We start from the raw sequence: 19,990 nt of genomic DNA, 5'->3' as shown, positions 1-19,990 counted from the left end.
ATTATCTACGTGATACGAGACACGGTGATGAATAATAAACTAACAGTTTCCTTTCAGTTAAAATGATTCACCTTCACAGAACTCAAGCGCCAGCGCTTACCGTTAACTGTCATAATGGTATTTGAACAACGAAGATCTTGCTTGATAGATTTGTTTAATGCAATTGAATATTGAAATTTATAAAGGGCAAATCAGCAGATTATACTTGAGAGACAGTGAGGGTTTAAGGCATCATGGGGCCCTAGGCTGGCCCTCTATAGCAGCCTTTTATATTAAAAACAAATTTGCAAATATTACGACAATTTAAACAATATCATTTATTATTAGGAATAAATACTAAATAAAGGAAAAAATATTTAGTCCATTGACTCACGTTTTTTGCTGCAACTTATGGACTTATCAACGTTTTCCCCTGTTTGGAATGGACATGGCAAGTTCTTTTCCTGTACAAGGTTTTTTTAAACACTTATATCTTTTGACTTATCAAGTTATTACTCTGTATTGTGTTACTCTTAGAAACTATGAAATTTAAGCTACAAAATGGTATTAAAAACGAGAAATATCAAAAATTGGACTTATCAAGTGCTTTCCCTGTGGTCTTCAATTATTGTTTTTGATAATTAGTCCATTAAAATGTTACATTTAGGTTGCATTTCTTAGAGGAGTCAATTTTATTTTTTTAATGTGTAGAGGGGTTCAGTAGAAGCTTAAGTTCAAGTTTTTGGGGTCGGGACCCTTGTCCCCCGGCTGCCATATTGGAAAAAGTGGTGCAAATGGTTTTCTCGCTGTATCTTCTAACCTAGCAATCCTACAGAAAATTTAATTACACATAAAATGTAGCAAATTAAATTTTCTACAATTTTATATCTATTACTTTTTATCGTGACCAACAAAAAAGTTATAAATAAAAATATGAGAAAATTTTGTAAGAAGTTTCCTTTTGGAGGTTATAACTTTTTTTTCCGTTCATTTCACAATAAAATAATATCATAGCGATTTTGTAGAGGATTTTTCAATGAACAATTTTCGCTATAAATTTGTTTAATTTTAAAAGACTAAGTTTTTCAACCTAATAAAAATATTTGTAAATTAAATATTTCTAAAAGATTTTTAATTGAAAAACTTTATTGGCCCATTTCCTGGTGACAACCTCCAAGGCTTCTACAATATGCAAGCCAAATGGATGCTGCAGTGAAGACTAAAGGGAAGGAATTCTACACTATGCAATTCACAACCCCCGTCTGCAGCGTGGTAAAGTTCCAACGGAGATGGAGATGGATATGTCGAAGATTTTTACCTGGGCCAGAGAAAAGCAGCCTATGCAGTCTCTGATGAACCTCTAACAAGAGGTGAAATCGTCGATAAGGGTGCTGGCTGCACTCTCTGATCTGAGTAAAAATTAAGACAGTTTTGGTTTCGCACCGCAACTGAATGAATAAAAATGGTATACATTTTTATTTTTATATTAGTATTACTCCTATAGAGTAACTAGGTCCATTTTCCGTTGGAACTTTACCACGCTGCAGACGGCGGTTGTGAATTGCATAGTGTAGAATTCCTTCCCTTTAGTCTTCACTGCAGCATCCATTTGGCTTGCATATTGTAGAAGCCTTGGAGGTTGTCACCAGGAAATGGGCCAATAAAGTTTTTCAATTAAAAATCTTTAAAAAATATTTAATTTACAAATATTTTTATTAGGTTGAAAAACTTAGTCTTTTATTTAGCAGATGCCGCTAGGCACCTACTACCATCTCGTCAGTTGCGGTGGGAGATGGATATGTCGAAGATTTTTACCTGGGCCAGAGAAAAGCAGCCTATGCAGTCTCTTATGAACCTCTAACAAGAGGTAAAATCGTCGATAAGGGTGCTGGCTGCACTCTCTGATCTGAGTAAAAATTAAGACAGTTTTGGTTTCGCACCGCAACTGAATGAATAAAAATGGTATACATTTTTATTTTTATATTAGTATTACTCCTATAGAGTAACTAGGTCCATTTTCCGTTGGAACTTTACCACGCTGCAGACGGGGGTTGTGAATTGCATAGTGTAGAATTCCTTCCCTTTAGTCTTCACTGCAGCATCCATTTGGCTTGCATATTGTAGAAGCCTTGGAGGTTGTCACCAGGAAATGGGCCAATAAAGTTTTTCAATTAAAAATCTTTTAAAAATATTTAATTTACAAATATTTTTATTAGGTTGAAAAACTTAGTCTTTTATTTAGCAGATGCCGCTAGGCACCTACTACCATCTCGTCAGTTGCGGTGGGAGATGGATATGTCGAAGATTTTTACCTGGGCAAGAGAAAAGCAGCCTATGCAGTCTCTGATGAACCTCTAAAAAGAGGTGAAATCGTCGATAAGGGTGCTGGCTGCACTCTCTGATCTGAGTAAAAATTAAGACAGTTTTGGTTTCGCACCGCAACTGAATGAATAAAAATGGTATACATTTTTATTTTTATATTAGTATTACTCCTATATAGTAACTAGGTCCATTTTCCGTTGGAACTTTACCACGCTGCAGACGGGGGTTGTGAATTGCATAGTGTAGAATTCCTTCCCTTTAGTCTTCACTGCAGCATCCATTTGGCTTGCATATTGTAGAAGCCTTGGAGGTTGTCACCAGGAAATGAGCCAATAAAGTTTTTCAATTAAAAATCTTTTAAAAATATTTAATTTACAAATATTTTTATTAGGTTGAAAAACTTAGTCTTTTATTTAGCAGATGCCGCTAGGCACCTACTACCATCTCGTCAGTTGCGGTGGGAGATGGATATGTCGAAGATTTTTACCTGGGCCAGAGAAAAGCAGCCTATGCAGTCTCTGATGAACCTCTAACAAGAGGTGAAATCGTCGATAAGGGTGCTGGCTGCACTCTCTGATCTGAGTAAAAATTAAGACAGTTTTGGTTTCGCACCGCAACTGAATGAATAAAAATGGTATACATTTTTATTTTTATATTAGTATTACTCCTATTGAGTAACTAGGTCCATTTTCCGTTGGAACTTTACCACGCTGCAGACGGGGGTTGTGAATTGCATAGTGTAGAATTCCTTCCCTTTAGTCTTCACTGCAGCATCCATTTGGCTTGCATATTGTAGAAGCCTTGGAGGTTGTCACCAGGAAATGGGCCAATAAAGTTTTTCAATTAAAAATCTTTAAAAAATATTTAATTTACAAATATTTTTATTAGGTTGAAAAACTTAGTCTTTTATTTAGCAGATGCCGCTAGGCACCTACTACCATCTCGTCAGTTGCGGTGGGAGATGGATATGTCGAAGATTTTTACCTGGGCCAGAGAAAAGCAGCCTATGCAGTCTCTGATGAACCTCTAACAAGAGGTGAAATGGTCGATAAGGGTGCTGGCTGCACTCTCTGATCTGAGTAAAAATTAAGACAGTTTTGGTTTCGCACCGCAACTGAATGAATAAAAATGGTATACATTTTTATTTTTATTGTTTAATTTTATTTATTATCTAGGTTTTACAGCGCTCCAATCTTGACCAGATTCTCGAATTCTCACAGGAATACAATAAAAAAAAATACTTTTCTATCTATATATTAGTCGAGCGGCAGCAATCTTTATGCCGACCACGAAAATCAAATTTAATGTGAATGACCAATTTTGGTCTATTTTTATATTTTCGAGGTCGCTGAATCCGAATATGAAGTTTATTTTTATCTAGATTTGGTGGAACATGTTCAAAAATCAAATTTTATACAAAAATGCCGAAAATCAATTTTGATGATTTTTCAAATTTACCTCGCTGTATCTTTGGTCGCTGTAAACATTTCCTTTTGAAAATTTTACTGTTTAATCTCTGAAGTATGTAGATAACAGTGGGATTTGTCCTAAATATTTAAACACATTAAAAAAGGAGTTGTTAGTTTTTAAACATTTTGTCATCATATTTCGTTAGTTTTATGTTTACTTAAAAAAGTTGAGTGACAAACTTTTTAGTTTATAATTTTAACCAACACAACAATAAAATATAATTCATAAAGAAGTTTTTTGGAAAATTTTAAGTCCAAATATACAATAGGAAAAAATTTATGTTACTTCATAAACAAGCGGCACACCCCAAAAAACGCTTATATCTCGAGATCCTGACCATGGTGTGGTGAATGGCTAATTTTGATCATACTTTATGATTTTGATAACAAAAATTCGTTTTTTGCTCTTCTTTAGAATTTTGCAATATGCGGTTGCGTCATTCTTCTTCTGAACCGGCGAATTTGTCCTCAAACAATTTCTTGGGCCGTTTCTATATATGCTTCGGGTTATAAGTTTTATAGTGGGGAGAAAGGTCAAAAACAGATTAATAATAGCATAGGAATGTTAAAATCATAATAAGTTGTATGAATAAATATATATATATATATATATATATATATATATATATATATATATATATATATATATATATATATATATATATATATATATATATATATTCTATAACACTATAAAACAGTGTTGAAATTATCGGGAATTGCGGTCTGTGGCTTAGATTGAAACTACATTTAATTCTGTTGAATTCGATATTTCGATGAGTATTTATTAATTTTTCATCTTCATCAGGAACAAACTACAAAATTAACTAACAGTTAGGTACAAACATAATATTACAATGATATAACTTACGAATTGTTGTAGGTATGTTATATAAAGCAATTTAACTTAAAGCTATGCATGTCGTTTCACGAGAACGTCGAGGGCGGCACTGAGTCAGGTATCTTTTCTCACATGTGTTAAGGGTCAAAAGTTCCAATATCGAGCCATCTGTTTAATATTCTGCTATTTTACGAATTTTAAAACATTGCAGTAAATTTCGCTTAATCTACTTGTGTCTGATTTGTAATTAATTGAACGTTTATTACTGTTTATGTGGTACATCTCGAGGAACAATCTTTTCTTATAATTGCTTTCTGAATCTAAGATCTTGATATCTGACAAATTAAATTGGTGTCCTGTTGTTATGGAATGGTGTGCTGCTGCACAAGTATTTTTGTGTGTTTTACAATCACTTTTGTGCTGCGTTATTCTTTGTTTCAGCCATTGCGATGTTTGTCCTATATACTGCCCATCACATTCGAGACAAGAAAGTTGATAGATGATATGACTCTGATTTAGAAGCGGTGTCTGGTCTTTAAGCTTCGAGAATAAGCTATAGTTGGATATGCTATTGTATTTCGCTATTTTGATTTTGGGAATTCCGTTCAGAAGCTTGATTATATTGTTGGTTAAGCCATTTATGAAGGGCAACTTTTTGTAAATCACGGGATCTGATGGTCTGTTGTCACGTTGCCCGTGACTTACAAACTTATACGACGGGCAACGTGACAACAGACCATCAGATCCCGTGATTTACAAAAAGTTGCCCTTCATAAATGGCTTAACCAACAATATAATCAAGCTTCTGAACGGAATTCCCAAAATCAAAATAGCGAAATACAATAGCATATCCAACTATAGCTTATTCTCGAAGCTTAAAGACCAGACACCGCTTCTAAATCAGAGTCATATCATCTATCAACTTTCTTGTCTCGAATGTGATGGGCAGTATATAGGACAAACATCGCAATGGCTGAAACAAAGAATAACGCAGCACAAAAGTGATTGTAAAACACACAAAAATACTTGTGCAGCAGCACACCATTCCATAACAACAGGACACCAATTTAATTTGTCAGATATCAAGATCTTAGATTCAGAAAGCAATTATAAGAAAAGATTGTTCCTCGAGATGTACCACATAAACAGTAATAAACGTTCAATTAATTACAAATCAGACACAAGTAGATTAAGCGAAATTTACTGCAATGTTTTAAAATTCGTAAAATAGCAGAATATTAAACAGATGGCTCGATATTGGAACTTTTGACCCTTAACACATGTGAGAAAAGATACCTGACTCAGTGCCGCCCTCGACGTTCTCGTGAAACGACATGCATAGCTTTAAGTTAAATTGCTTTATATAACATACCTACAACAATTCGTAAGTTATATCATTGTAATATTATGTTTGTACCTAACTGTTAGTTAATTTTGTAGTTTGTTCCTGATGAAGATGAAAAATTAATAAATACTCATCGAAATATCGAATTCAACAGAATTAAATGTAGTTTCAATCTAAGCCACAGACCGCAATTCCCGATAATTTCAACACTGTTTTATAGTGTTATAGAATATACTTGCACGGTCGATAAATACATCGGATTTCGAATCCAGTTCTATATATATATATATATATATATATATATATATATATATATATATATATATATATATATATATATATATATATATATATATATATATATATATATATATATATATATATATATATATATATATATATAGAAAAGTAAGCGTAACTTTTGTTTTTATTATATCCCTATGAGCATTCGAGAATCTGGTCAAGTTTGGAGCGCTGTAACACCTATATAAATAAATAAAAAAAAACAAATTTATAGTGAAAATTGTTCGCTGAAAAAACCTCTACAAAATTGCTATGTTATTTTATTTTAAAATGAACTGAAAAAAAGTTATAACCTCCAAAAGTATTGTTAAAAAATTTTGACATATTTTTGTTTATATCTTTTTTGTTGGTCACTTGACGATAAAAAGTAATAAAAATAAAATTGTAGAAAATTTAATTTGATACATTTTATGTTTCATTAGATTTTTCGTAGGGTTGGTAGTTTACGAGATATAGCGCGAAACCCCTTTGCACACCATTTCCAAGATGGCGGCCGGGGGACAAGGGTGGTGACCCCAAAAACTTGAACTTAAGCTTCTACTGATCCCCCCTACACATTAAAGAAATAAAATTGACTCCTCTAACAAATGCAAGGTACGGCTTAAAAAATGTAACATTTTATTGGAGTAAATATAATGTCATTGTCATGGTTGCCGCACTGTTAAAAGTTCGCAGAACTTTCGAAAAACCAAAATATTGATGACGCGTGAATGTTCCCTCTTAAGGGGAACGCGCAAAATGTCGCCTGCCAAAATTTTCAATGTGTTTTAAATGTATTCATTTTTTCGAATCCTGACAAAACTAAAAGGTAATTTTTGAAAATTTTAAACGCAGAATGAAAGATTACGTTATTATCGAGGGCAGAAAGTTCCTTAGAATAAATAAAAAGTTTCTTTTGAATGAAATATTTGCAATTAAAAACCACACTAAATTTTCTCTTTTATTTTCGCCCCTGTAACTTATTAAAATAAACATTATAGAAGGTTTCAGGGACTTTCGGCCCTCAATAATAATGTAATCTTTCATTCTGCGTTTAAATTTTTCAAAAATATTGATTAGTTTTCTCAGGATTTGAAAAAAATGAATACGTTTAAAACACATTGAAAATTTTGACAGGCGACATTTTGCGCCTTTCCCCTCAAGACAAAAATTGGTTAAGATATGGCTGTTCAATATTTGTACACACTCGTGATTAGTGACTCGTTCAAACGCTTTCAACTACAACCCTATCAAAAATAATCATTGTGAACCGATGAAACTTACAGATAATATAAACAATACATACGTAAAGTAACTTGTGAAGCGGTAACGATTAATTTCATTTAGGATACGAATTATTGGTAATTTTTACGATTTTTTTTATCGAAAAAGGGACCAAATTTATCTTGAACATAATTTGCTTACTTTTGATGCTAGGAACTTAAAAAAATGAAGATTTTTTAACACTTTAAAAAAGTTGTGATGAGTTTTGCCCGAAAAGTGCTTCAGTTGTTTGGATATTTCACGTTGAAATATTCGATTTGGTATTTGTCAAATAAAAACGTATTTTTCATGAGCTACAACTTTACTTTTACTGGGTCTATAGACTTCATGAATACACTTCTTTTTCGTTTTTTTATAAGCTATATTTTTGCTAAGATTTTTTTTTTCGATAAAATACTTACTTTTTGAGTTTTTGAAATTTGAGAAAAACCGTCTAAAAACGTGCTTTTTTGTTGAAAAATGAAGTAAATATCTCGAAAAGTATTGGCTTGGTGAAAAAACTCTACAGATACAATATAAGTTGCTTAGAATTAGTCAGTTTATTCAGTTTATCCAATTCCGGACATATTTTGAACGTATGTTTTTTCACCCCCCGAGAAGCGGTGAAACACACCACCTGTGCAGAAGCGCACATTGACACAATATCTTTTTTTTTCTTTGACATGTTTAATAGCTATGTGTATGTCAAATTATATGTCAATCCAAGCGGTTGTTTAAAATTCGGAGGTTTGCAATATTTTACCATGAATGAATGGACTAATTGCCAATACTTTAAATATAACCAGAACAACACAACCCCATCTTAAAAGCAATCCTTTAAACTCTCTAAATAAACCTAATAAAAATTATACTATTATTTCTCTTGAAATTTCTTAAATAGGAAATTTCTTAAATAAAAACGGAAAGAAAAATAAACAGAAAACTAGGGACTATTAAAGATATTAATTTAAAAATATTGATAGCAAAAACATGGTCCATATAGTTTTTCTCGTAAATTTGTATTCATACCAATAATTAAATATTAATTAACGTATTGGTGAGGCAGAGTGCGGGCCCCATCAAACGCGCGGGCCCTAGGCAGCCGCCTAGTCCGCCTAATGGTTAACCCGGCACTGTTTAGAGGTATTGGGTCCACACTTAAAAAAAGTATTACCTCCTTCATGAGACTTTTTTTATTCAGTTATTCATGTCGAGACCAACGGCGTTGTAAGCATGTGAAAGTTGGACAATGAACCAGAAAGAAGAAAAAAGCTATAGATTTGGGAGAGAAAAATATTGAGAAAATTTTTTGGTGGTATAAAGGAGGCTAACGTGGAATGGCGCAGAAAAACAAACCAGGAGCTAATGGAGATGTATAAGAAACCTAAAATAACTCAGAATATCAAGGCACAGAGAGTTAGACGGTTAGGTCATGTTTTACGAATGCCACAAGAAAGAACCGTCCTAAGAGTTTTATCAGCAGGAGAACAAGGGAAGAAAAGAAGAGGGAGACCACGAAGAAAGTGGTTTGATGCCGTCCGACTGACCTAGAAGGAATGGGTACAAGAGGCTGGAGAGTACAGGACCGGAAAAAGTGGAAGAAATTAGTCAAGACTATCGAAGCCAAGGGCCTCTAAGGCGTGTTGTGCTGTTATATATATATGGAGTCATAAATGATGATTTTTTTGCAGCAGGATTGTTTGATAAAGATACAATATACCGGTAATATTGCTCGACAAATTTTTAAAGGTAGGTACCTACTCCAGTTGCCTGACGTACCAAAGTTTAGAAACCTTTATATTTACGAAACCTTCCCGAAAATTTTCCGAAATAGAAAAGTTGTCCGACTCGACATGATTAACTGAATAAAAAAATCTCATGGGAGAGATAATAATTTTTTTAAAGTGTTGGCCCAAGGTATATAGTGATGAGCGCGCTAATAACCGGCAAAATAGCACAAAAGATGGAAAACGTATTAAGTTGTGAGATAAAAAGAAATGAAACTAGTCGAGCTGGGACATTTAGCGATATACTCCAGGGAAATAAGGCAAAAATATACCATGATCGGGACACTTGAGCAGCCAGGTTGCAAATGGGTTTTGTGGGTACTATATACCTAATACATTATACATACAAAAATGCCCGTCACAGTTCGGACGAGAAATTTAGTTATTAACAAATAAGTGTCAAAAATGGCAGTTTTTTCGTTTAAATCGCTACGGGTAAAAATAGGGTAATTAAATATCTTATTTATACTGTTATTCTCGTAGTAGATGAGCCAAGGTTTAAAATGGCAGTTTTTGAATTTCGGTTCGATCATTTGTTGCTTCAGAAATTGCAAAATAAGACTTAAAATTTCTAAAATAAAAAAATTGCTATAACTTTTGTTAAAATGACCTTAAGACTTTCATATTGCACCAAAAGTTGAAACAAATAGTCCATAAAATGCACAAAAAATTTTAAGACCATTTGTCAATTAGTTTAAATTTTATTCAATTTGTTTATCCCAATGAGCTTTTTTTTCCAATATTATTGTTCAGAAAATAGTAATGTAATAGCAGTTCTGTGAAAACCACATGAAAGAAGAGAAGTCATTATTTCAAAGTATTTAAAAAAATCATTAAAAAGTCATTTTTATCAATCCGAAAAATTTTTACTAAAGTAGAGTCATTTTTAGTTCATAAACAATTTGAATAACTTTGTTAGTATTGACTGTAATTTAAAACTACTTTGGGATTTGAAAAGCTGGTATTTTTATACGAATTTTCAAAAAAACACTTTTTACCTAGATTAATTACAGTCAAAGTTAGCCACTTTTTTTATTTAATTGACAGCTACTTTCTTTATAACAATTAAGCAACCCAACTAGCGCCATGTCGAAGTTGAAGGTATATAGTTTATGTGTAAAAGTTTTAGTAAACTTTAAACTTCAACAGAGTTGTTAATAAAGCTTTAAAAATAACGTTCTAACGAAATCGATTTGTGGTCGGTGGAAATGAATTATTAAAATCCGTGCACTCAAAAAATGAAACTGATTCTTCAAACATATGCTGCGATTAGTATCTCCAGAGCTTTTTGACGGATTTTGATCATAGTTTTTTTAAATTGTATGTACTAATGTACTCGTATTCTTGTAGAGCACGTTATGTACGTAAATCCCCACCTAACATTTCAAAATGTTAGGGGAGTTCCCCTTATCACTCAGGGATATGAAAAATAGATTACAACCGATTCTAAGACCTACCGAATATACATATATAATTTCATAAAAATCGGTCAAGCGGTCTCGGAGGAGTATGACAACTAACACTGTGACAGGATAATTTTATAGATGTAAATATATAGATGGGTATTAACAAATAGGGGTTGGTGATGGAAAAGTGTAAATTAAGGGTTGTATGTATTTTTTAATCCTACATCATAATATAAAATTAAGATAGACAATTTTGTCCAAAAAAATAAAAAAAAATGTGAGGGGGGCAACCCCCCTTATAACTTATGGGTATGAAAAATAGATTAAAACCTATTCTCAGTCCCATAGGATACACTTGTAAAATTTCATAAAAATCGGCCTAGCCGTCTCGGAGTAGTATGGTAACTAACTCTGTTACAGGAGAATTTTATGTATATTGAAGTAACTGTGAATTAAATAATAAAAGTGGCTAACTTTGACCGTAATTAACATAGGCGAAAAGTTTTTTTTTTAAATTTGTGTAAAAATACCAGCTTTTGAAATTCCAAGGTAAATTTACTCTACAGTCAATATTAACAAAGCTATTCAAATTGTTTGCAAGCCAAAATGACTCTACTTTGGTAAAATGTTTTCGTAGTGACAAAAACTACTTTTTAATGATTTTCTTTAATAATTTGAAAACAAGACTATTGTTCTTTCATGTGGTTTTCACAGAATTTCTATACAATTATTATTTTCTGAACAATAACATTACAAAAAAAGCTCTTTGGGATAAACAAATTGAATAAAATTTAAACTAATTAACGAATCGTCTTATAATTTTTTGTGCAGTATACGGACTCTTTGACTCAACTTTTTGTGAAATATAAAAGTCGTAAGGTCACTTTCGCGAAAGTTATAGCAAATTTTTTATTTTCGAAATTTTAGTTTTATTTTGCAATTTTTGAAGCAACAAGTGATCGGACCAAAATTAAAAAACTGCCGTTTTAAACATTGGCTCATCTACTAAAAGAAGAATACTATAAATAAGATATTTAATTATACTATTTTTACCTGTAGCAATTTAAACGAAAAAACTGCCATTTTTGAACCTTATTTGTTAATAACTAAAATTCTCGTCCGAACTGTGACGGGCATTTTTGTATGTATAATGTATTAGGTATATAGTACCCAAAAAACCCATTTGCAACCTGGCTGCTCAAGTGTTCCGACAAAAACCTTATTTCCCTGGAGTAATATTAGCCTATAAATTTACATTATATTGACTGTTTCCCACCTTGTAGGTTCCAAACTCGTGCGATACGTCTAAAGGTGGGAAACAATCCGTAAAATGTAAATGTTTAGGTTAACATCGCTAAATTTCCCAGCTCGACTAGTTTCATTTCTTTTTATCTCACAACTTAATACGTTTTCCATCTTTTGTGCTATTTTGCCGGTTTTTTTTTCTTTGGAGTTGTATGACTACACCCGTGTTGAGCTGGCCCCCCCCACTTGCAAAAATTAAAAAACAAATAGCCCTGATTTATGAGCTATTTATGAGCTCTCATATTCCGCAAACTAAAAATTTTGAGCTCGTTCCACTGAGCAGGAATTTAATACCCTAGTTAAATACTTAAATACTTAAAAATAGGAATATTGAATCGGTTTTTGCGGCAGAATTACGAGCTATTTATGAGCTCTTGAAATTATATACTTTCGATTTTTGAGCTCATCCCCTTCACCCCCAAACAACCCTTGAATTGATTTAACTTAAGAGAAAGGTGCTGAGAAAACTTAAAATATATCGTATTGCGGATATAATTCCTATAGCTTACATACTCTAAGAATAAACTATTAAATCAAGGGCATTTCGATTATTGAGCTACAACCCCTTCGCAAGAAAACCACCCTATCTTCCCGGCTTAAGAGAAAGTTGTACAAAAAAATGCGTTAAACTAATTATTTGGCGACTACATATCATTTAATAATTTATAAGCTTCCAAATTACGCGCATTTAGATCAGTAAATTGCAATTTATTTTGTATAGTGCAGTCACTGAAGGTAAAAATCAACGATTACCTTCAAGTTCGGTGAACCTTCATCGATTTTCACGAAAATTGGTCAGTGGTTAGAGGATAAGTCAAGAAACAAAGGTGACATGGTGCCACCTTGCGCCTTTACCCTGAGGGTGGATACTGCCCCTTCTCGGGGGTGAAAATTATTTTATAAAAAATAACTGCACAAATCAATAAAAGAACAAATTAAAAGCAAAATTTATTATATAAAGTTAATACAATAAGTCAATACTTTTTAAGTTATTAAAGATCAAAGATTTTAATTATTTGTGAAAAAATGCATGTTTTGAAGAGGTTTTTTGTAAATCACTGAAAAACTGTAAGTTTTTACAAAAAAGTTAATAGTAGTTTAATTCGTATAGCTTATATTCTAAGAATAAACTCTTAAATCACGCACCTTTCGATTATATAGCTACAACCCCTTCGCAAGAAAACGACCCCATTTTCCCGGCTTAAGAGAGAGTTGTTCTTAAAATAATTTAAATTGATTTTTTGGCGACTACATATCGTTTAATAATTTATTAGCTTGCAAAATATACGCATCTCAATTATTGAATTGCCATTTTCTTTCTATAGTGCAGTCACTGAAGGTAAAAATCAACTATTACCTTCGATTTCGGTAAATCTCCATTTATTTTCACGAATTGACAATAACAACTTGGGGTTTTTGCCTGGGGTATATGTCACCCCTTCTCGGGAGTGAAAATTACTTTATTAAAAATAACCCCACAAATCGAGAGAGGGACAAATTGTAAGCAAAATTTGTTATATAATGTGATTAAAATAAATCAATACTTTTTGAGTTATTAAAGATCAAATATTTTAATTTTTGGAAAGAAAATGCATGCTTTAGAGCGATTTTTCATAAATGACTCAAAAACTGTAAGTTTTTACAAAAAAAGTTTTCATCACTAAAATTGAAGCTAATAAAAAATATAATAAATTACTTACTTGAAAAACCTTTAATGTTAATTTAAAGTAAGTTATTGGTAATTAAATGTATATTTTTTTCCGCGACTATTCAAATCTAAGGGTTCAAGCTTAAATAACGGGAAAAAGATGCATTTTATAACACTTAGGTACTAAATACTTGTCAAAGTACTTAGAAATACCCATCAAAAATAAGATCCAGAAAAAGTTGATAGTATCAAAATCCGCTCACCAATTTTCGTGAAAATGATTTTTACCTTCAGTGACTGCACTATAGAAAGAAAATGGCAATTCAATAATTGAGATGCGTATATTTTGCGAGCTCATAAATTATTAAACAATATATAGTCGACAAATAATTAATTTAAATTATTTTAAGTACAACCCTCTCTTAAGCCGGGAATATGGGATGGTTTTCTTGCGAAGGGGTTGTAGTTCAATAATCGAAAGGCGCGTGATTTTAGAGTTTATTCTTAGAATATAAGCTATACGAATTAAACTACTATTAACTTTTTTGTAAAAACGTACAGTTTTTGAGTGATTTACAAAAAACCTCTTCAAAACATGCATTTTTTTCACAAATAATTAAAATCTTTGATCTTTAATAACTTAAAAAGTATTGACTTATTTTATTAACTTTATATAATAAATTTTGCTTTTAATTTGTTCTTTTATTGATTTGTGCAGTTATTTTTTATAAAATAATTTTCACCCCCGAGAAGGGGCGATATCCACCCTCAGGGTAAAGGCGCAAGGTGGTACCATGTCACCTTTGTTTCTTGACGTATCCTCTAACCACTGACCAATTTTCGTGAAAATCGATGAAGGTTCACCGAAATTGAAGGTAATCGTTGATTTTTACCTTCAGTGACTGCACTATACAAAATAAATTGCAATTTACTGATCTAAATGCGCGTAATTTGGAAGCTTATAAATTATTAAATGATATGTAGTCGCCAAATAATTAGTTTAACGCATTTTAAGTACAACTTTCTCTTAAGCCGGGAAGATAGGGTGGTTTTCTTGCGAAGGGGTTGTAGCTCAATAATCGAAATGCCCTTGATTTAATAGTTTATTCTTAGAGTATATAAGCTATAGGAATTATATCCGCAATACGATATATTTTAAGTTTTCTCAGCATCTTTCTCTTAAGTTAAATCAATTCAAGGGTTGTTTGGGGGTGAAGGGGATGAGCTCAAAAATCGAAACTATATAATTTCAAGAGCTCATAAATAGCTCGTAATTCTGCAGCAAAAGCCGATTCAATATTTCTATTTTTAAGTAATAGGCCCGTATTTTTAAGTAAAGTTTAAGTAAAGGAATTTAATAAAAATTTTAAGTAAAGTTTAAGTAAAGGAATTTAATACCCTACTAGGGTATTAAATTCCTGCTCAGTGGAACGAGCTCAAAATTTTTAGTTTGCGGAATATGAGAGCTCATAAATAGCTCATAAATCAGGGCTATTTGTTTTTTAATTTTTGCAAGTGGGGGGGCCAGCTCAACACGGGTTATGACTACGGGCCTTTCAAGGCTCATTCGCCGATTCACCAATTTTGCTCATTTATTTTACAATATATTTTCCTATACCTATCTACTTAACATTTTCTATCCTAATTATCCTACATACTTTATAAGGATTGACCACTGGTCAGTGGGAATACCACATCAGGCAAAAACACAGGTTTACTTATCGATTTTAATTTCGGGCTTTACGTTAGTTAGTTTATAATTTGATTTTTATATTTATAATTATGTTCTATAAACAATTGCATTAATTCTGTATTATTAATTTGTGATAATATATTAATTTCGGTCTTAACGTTAGTTAGTTTATAATTTGATTTTTATATTTTTAATATGTTCTATAAACAATTGCATTAATTCTGTATTATTAATTTGTGATGTTAAATTTATTGGGTGTATTATATTTTTACAACTGTATAATTTACTTATAAACATATTTATATTTATTTGTATTAGAGGGCAATTTAAAATTATATATGTTCAGCATCACCTATTTCTCCACATTGACAATATGTTGACAATATGTAGATATGTTGGAATCAATGCATGGTTAAATCTTAAACGGCATATTTGTCTCACTGCGTATTTTGGAAGAGTTGTCATTGTAAACCATGGTCTCGATGGTATTGTACATTGAATTTCTTTATAGTACATATCTTTTTTAATTTCCTCAAATTCTTTGCTCCAGATTATTTTATACATATTAGTGCTAATATTTTTAATTTCTTCAGGTGTACATTTGTAGTCAATATATGTCCCTTCTTTTAGAGCCTGCTTAACTAAGGAATCCACGAGATCATTACGCATAATTCCGCTGTGTCCTTTGACCCACAAGAACCGTATTTTTTTTTAAATCTGTATTTAATTTGTTAATATTTTTGATTATTTCCAAAGTAATATAATTTGCTTTGGAAGTTATCTTCAGGTGCTTTATTTTTGACATAGCGCTTTTAATGTTACTTATTATAACAATTTCTGAATTTGTGATAATATGTTGACAATACTTCAAGGCTTCTAGTATACCTATTAACTCCGCCGAATATATGTTTGTGTTTATATTTAATTTTACCATCTTTTTATAATTAACTTGTGGATCATTACATTGCACAGGCTGTTCCCTCCTTGTTTTTTGATGCGTCTGTGTAAATTTGATATGAATTTGGTACTAATTCTTTTATGTCTGTTTCAAACATTAGATTTCTTATTTGTTTTGGATATTTCGAATAATCTCGAAGGAAATTTATATCTATTTTCATCGTTTCTTCGAATTTATGGGTATAGCTTAGGTTTATTGATGTAGTGTGAATATTTTCCTTGTACTTGGCCAATTGTCTATAGCATTCTGCAATACAAGGTGATTTCTTTTTTTGCCAGTATTTATTCATTAAATCTTGTATAGACAATCGATGAATTTTTTCAATTATATCGAATTCTTTATGAAGTAATTTAATTAAAAATTGACTGCGTAGTTTGCATTTTCTTATTGCCATAGGCATTTCAGAACACTCTATAAATAAATTATTTATTGGAGTAGACTTTAGAGCGCCTAAACACAGTCTTAAACATTTGTTCACAACGACTTCAATTTTTTGTAGATAACAGTAGGCTGCGTCCGCATAAACTACTGATCCATAATCTACTATTGCTCTTATAGAAGCTCTATAGATCAAAAGAGAGATTGGGATCTGCTCCCCATGTGGAATGTTCGTAAGATATTTACTCCTTTTTCTGTTTTCCTAATTATATTTTCTATTTGTTCTTTCCATAAAAGTTTTTGATCCAAAATGACACTGAGGTGTTTTACACATTTTTTTACCGGAAAATTTATATTGTTTAATTTTATTTCTACTGGGACATTTTTCCTTTGTCTAGTAAATATACAGGCTTGAGTTTTATCTTTAGATAATGTAAGTCCATTTTTAAATGCCCAGTTACTAATTGTTATGTAGTTATCATTGATATTTTTGATTCCTTGAATAATTTCAGTTTGATCTTAATAAATTACCACATCGTCTGCAAATTGTATAATTTTTGAAAATTTTGCTGTTTTTTCTAAATCATGTGTATGTATAAGGTACAATACTGGACTTAATATGCCTCCTTGTGGTAATCCATCTCTAGCAATTTGAGGTCCTAACAGGTTATTGTTAATGTTTAGGAATATTTTTCTGTTGGAATACATCTTAATTATTTTTTTATTAAAACTTTCCGGAAGACCAATTAGTGACATTTTGTTATATAGAATACTAAGATTGACATTATCGTATGCTCCTTCTATGTCCATAAATAAAGCTGTAACAGACTTATTTTCAGTAAAACTAAGATTAATATCTGTTACTATAAGACCTATATGTTTTCTGTGTTAGAATATCCTCTTCTAAATCCGAATTGTGAAGCCGGTATTTTTTCATTAGATTCTAACCATTTTTTTAATCTCTACTTTTCCATTCTTTCAAATGTTTTACTAATACAAGATCCTAACGAGATTCATCGATGTGATTTTTGCATTTCTGGATTTTTGTATGGTTTTAGAAAGGGTAAAACTATAAACTCACTCCAACTTGATGGATAGCATTCGGTATTCCATATTTTATTGTAAATTGCTAGTAGCATATTCTTAGCCTCTTCTCCCAATTTACTTATCATATCATGATATATTGAACATCATCAAGTCATGAAGCTGCGTTTTGTTTACTTTTTTTACTCGCTTTTAATTCATTCATAGTAAATGATTTTACTAAATAATGTTCTTCTAGATTCGTCGAATATATGATATTTTGAGCAGGACCCAGTTGACAAATTTTATTAAAAAAATTTGTTATCCAATCTCCTTCCATAACTGAACTTATGGGTGGTTTATAGGCATTATTTAACATTCGTATTTGACTCCAAATGGTTTTAATATTTGTGTTTCTATTTAAAGAGACACAACATTCTCTCCATGCTTTTCTTTTACTTTGTTTAATTATTAGCTAGTAATAGCTGTGCATTTGTTGTAGTTAATGTAATTTTCAATTGTTCCTTGTTTTTTATACTGTTTAAGTGCTAATTGTTGTTGCTTGATTGCCCTACTACACTCTGGATTCCACCAATTCTTATTAAATTTTGCGTGAAACGAGTTTTTCTTCTCTGGAACAGTAATTTTAATACATTTTTTAAATTCTTCAATAAAGGTATGGTAGTCATTATTATTTTTATTAATTTCAGCATATTGTTCCATAAGAGAAGAAAAAAAAAACCGTCCAATCTGCATTCTCTATATTCCATTTTTTTCTAGTATAATTAATATTATTAACGTTATAATTCAAATTTATCTTCATTAAAATTACATAATGATTTTGCCGGTTATTAGCGCGCTCATCACTGTACATATAGGGTGAGGCAGATAACTGGCCTATTAGAAATATCTCGAGAACTAAAGGCAACAGAATCATGAAAATTGTAATAAAGGGGTTTTGAAGGATGATCTATTAAATGAAAATATTTTCATCTCTTTGCAACTTCCGGTTATACCGGAAGTTGCTTATAACTTCGTTTTTTTTAAATGGGACACCCTGTATATTTTTACATTTTTGGATTCTCTTCGATGTCTTCTTTCTTAAAATATAAGGTTTTGTAATATTATACAGGGTATTTTAAAAGATAATTACGTTTTTTTATTAATTTCGTAGCAAAATTCACACCCTGTAGAATTGTAGTAGTTTGACATCTAAAACTCTACTTACGTTCAAATGATTTTTAATATACTCTACTATTGTTAAGAATCATTAGTATAGCTAAATTTTTAATTTTAGTATACAGGGTTGGTCGAAACTCGGAATGAGTATTTTCTGAGTTTTCTTAAATGGAACACCCTATATTTTTGTATTGTAGAGAAATGATATTTTATAGCACTTTTTTATTTCTTAAGCATTCCCTATACCTAACTGCTTTAATTTATGAGTTATTGGTGATTCAAGCTAAACATTAATTGCAACAAAAAATACGTAAAATTTTATTAGGTTGGCCGTGAAAATAGCCAATCCCAAATAATTTTTCAGAAATAAATACATATTAATCCAGACTGGTCCTTAAAATTACCAATAATGGTTTAGCTATCGAAATACCTACTTAGTTAAGATTGTTGGTGCGATTAACAATTAAGCACAAATTAAAGCAGTTAGGTATAGGGAATGCTTAAGAAATAAAAAAGTACCATAAAATATCATTTCATTACAGTACTAAAATACAGGGTGTTCCATTTAAGAAAACTCAGAAAATACTCATTCCGAGTTTCGACCAACCCTGTATACTAAAATTAAAAATTTAGCTATACTAATGATTCTTAACAATAGTAGAGTATATTAAAAATCATTTGAACGTAAGTAGAGTTTTAGATGTCAAACTACTACACTTCTACAGGGTGTTAATTGTGCTACGAAATTAATAAAAAAACGTAATTGTCTTTTAAAATACCCTGTATAATATTACAAAACCTCATATTTTAAGAAAGAAGACATCGAAGAGAATCCAAAAATGTAAAAATATACAGGGTGTCCCATTAAAAAAAAACGAAGTTGCAAAGAGATGAAAATATTTTCATTTAATAGATCATCCTTCAAAACCCCTTTATTCCAATTTTCATGATTGTGTTGCATTTAGTTCTCGAGATATTTCTAATAGGCCCTTTATTTGCCTCACCCTGTATAGGATTAACTAAATATAAACGAATTCGAACATTGTATTAATGGTAAATCCATATTATCAGTAGGTATAATCCACAAGAAGGGATAAATTGAACTTTGTACT

Source organism: Diabrotica virgifera, chromosome 6 (genome assembly GCF_917563875.1).
Source record: "Diabrotica virgifera virgifera chromosome 6, PGI_DIABVI_V3a".
Taxonomy (NCBI): Eukaryota; Metazoa; Arthropoda; class Insecta; order Coleoptera; family Chrysomelidae; genus Diabrotica; species Diabrotica virgifera.
The sequence above is the reverse complement of the archived record's forward strand: the minus strand, read 5'-3'. Positions refer to the sequence as shown.